Source organism: Lathyrus oleraceus, chromosome 7 (assembly GCF_024323335.1).
Source record: "Lathyrus oleraceus cultivar Zhongwan6 chromosome 7, CAAS_Psat_ZW6_1.0, whole genome shotgun sequence".
Classification (NCBI taxonomy): Eukaryota; Viridiplantae; Streptophyta; class Magnoliopsida; order Fabales; family Fabaceae; genus Lathyrus; species Lathyrus oleraceus.
The window spans coordinates 80,172,961-80,175,845 of NC_066585.1; the positions used below are offsets into that span (position 1 = coordinate 80,172,961).

General features: G+C 41.7%; 1 long non-coding RNA gene across 1 annotated transcript in view; it reads right to left on the reverse strand.

The window, feature by feature from the left end:
- The window catches only part of LOC127105525 (uncharacterized), an 85,603-nt gene that overhangs the window by 57,422 nt on the left and 25,296 nt on the right, over positions 1 to 2,885 (reverse strand). The window lies entirely within an intron of this gene.

A 2,885-nucleotide genomic window follows, 5' to 3' on the forward strand; every position in this document is an offset into this window, starting at 1 on the left:
CCCAATTTCCCTTCTTTGCTTCTTCTCTAGCCATCCTCAACAAGAACTTCAAAGGCAACCCCACCACATAACCACTCGACTTCCAATTGTCACTCACTTCCTTGATACTCAAATAAAGAGCTCTGGCAATGACTCTGAAATCAACCTCCTTTGGAACATCCAAGAAAGGCACCTGATATCTGATTGGGACATTCATCAGGATGGAGTACTCCTCAAGAGTGGGCGCTAACTGATAATCCTGGAAGGTGAAACAATGGAGCTCTGGGTCATAGAACTGGAGAAGAGTCTGCAACGGCACTGGATCTACCACCATCTTTAACAGTGTCAACAAATCCCCATACTGATCAACAAACACCTTCTGATTACCGCCGGTCACAAAGTTGCTCAACTCTATCAAAGACGTCAATGGCTCACGGTGAAAATTGTAGGTGCACGTCTTCCTCTTCAAATCTGGAACGGATGCCATCTCTCACAGTGAATAGACTCCTGAATGAACCTGAGAAATGATATGCATGAGGAGATTAGCTTTTTTCTTTTTTGCTTTTTTTTCATTCCTTTTTTTTTGCATTATTTTTTGAAAATAAACATGCTATGATGCAAATTGATCAGTGCATTTTGATGCACGTTCTTTCATGTTTGTACTCAAGCATTTCTTTGGTTTGCTTTGATTATTTTTATGTTTTAATGTGTTTTCATAATTTATGTTATTTTTGCACTTATTTAATTTTCGTATTTAATTTTCAGCATTTGCAGCTTTCGTGAGAAAAATCATATCTTGATCTAGGAGTATCGGATTGAGACGTGCTACCAGTCGATGGAAAGCTAAGAAAAAGATCTACAACTTTTGTTCAGAAGTCGAGAGCTGAATCGGACTGTAGCAGGGCCAGAAAGTCTGTTGAAGTTTCAGAATTTTATTTGTATTTTTGTTGGGTCATTTATAGTGGGCTGGGTCGACCCAGTTGAGTTGTAAACGGGTCTTTGTTTTCCCCTAGGTCGAGCAGCCGTACACCATGGGGAATGGAACGGGAAAATCACGGTTCATGTACGAATTTGAGAGCTTGCAAAGAATGACTATGGAGAACTAATTTCCCAAGAATCAATTCACTGTAATCGGATGCCACTTTGAGGTTCTTTTATAATTTTCCATTAATCTGTTCCTTTGAATTATATCTATAATCACAATTACTTTCTTAATTTAAACTTTTTTATATGATAGAATTCTTTAATTTGATTGTTGTCTGCTTTTGAATCAATTTCGTGATTAGTGTAGCTTTTGCATTATCGCGTTCGATCATATTGCGTTTGCTTAATTCGCAATAGTTTTAATCCGTTTGCTTTACTCGGAATTCAGGGACAGACTTCGTATAATTGTTATTGCGCTTGTCAGTAGTTTTTGTAATCGAATAGGATCAGACCCTTTTAGGGAATTGGAATTTTATAGGGATCAATGATAAGTCGGAAGATGATATAGTGGGTTGATTCGTTTCAGCTTATTCAAATAATCACTTTTCATAATCACTTATTTTCTGCATTTTTGTAATTGAACATCAAATCAACCCCCCATTCGATTACGTTTAATTATTACAACAAGAATCCTTGAGACGATATCCGAGTTTATTATCGTTGTATTACGCTTTTACAAATTACTCGTTTTGATCCGCGCGCGACAGCTGATCACAATGATGCAAACACGACTGGCTGGCTGTGTATCACGGAGCACAGGTTCAAAGCTTCGACTTGAATTCGGAACCACAAAGTCATCTGAGACCCGACGTCATCTGGAACCCATTCTGTAGAACCAAGTCACCAACAGAACCAAGAGTCACCAACAAGTCACAACGGTACCTGTAAAATGATTCATTCCCTCCCCACTCACGGGTGTCATCTAGGCCAGGGTAAGGTCAAGAGAAACGCAGGATAAACAACCCTTTCATAGAATATCATCATGTGCACACCCGACGTATGCACCGATAATACCCCATCAGGATCTGAACTGCTCGTGATATCAAGTTCCGCTAAGTGGCGCAATACCACCCTCTTCCCAAGAATCACTCTAATCCTAGGTGTCCTAGAGTTCACTCATAGCCTGGGTATTGGGCCTTTTACCTCTTGTAACTCCCACCCCACAGAGAGACAAACACACAACCAGCCAGATGAAAATATGATGAATGCAAACATAAATACAAACATAAATGCAAACATAAATGCAAACATAAATAATGAATGCAATAAATGAGACAGTAAAGCAACCAAACCCTATTCTAAAGAGCGCTAGGAGAGACTCGCTTAGGAAGATGGACCAGCAAGAGGTCAACTTCTCTATGATCCCCACAGAGTCGCCAGCTGTCGCATTAACGCGAAAAACCGGCGGGAAAACGAAACAACATCAGCCGCCACCAGTGCGGTATTATCCCAAAAGAGGGAAAGGACGCTCGAAGTAAACCTGGAAAAGACTGGTGTCGCGACCAGAGAAAGATGGGATCGGGAGTCGGTTTATGCGAAGGGAAGGTATTAGCACCCCTCGCATCCGTCGTACTCGACGGGATCACACACAAAAGAATAGAAGAAAGTTTACTAGAAACTGCTCACAAACACTGCACAAGCTGGAAGGAACACAGAAGACCGGAAGAGAACGAGACTCGCAGGATATCGCATCCTGGCTTACGTAGTCTGTCAGACACAGACATCAGAGTCGACATATTTCGGGACAAGGGAAACGTGCTCGCTAGGATGTCGCATCCTATGCATACGTATCTTCTCTAACCGGAGAAGAAAAAGATCAGAGCACTCGTAGCTCGGCTACCCACGCCAACCAACCCACACAGGAAAGCGACTGCCAATCGATGGCCTTACGTCAGACTCCACACAAACCGACAAACAAGGAA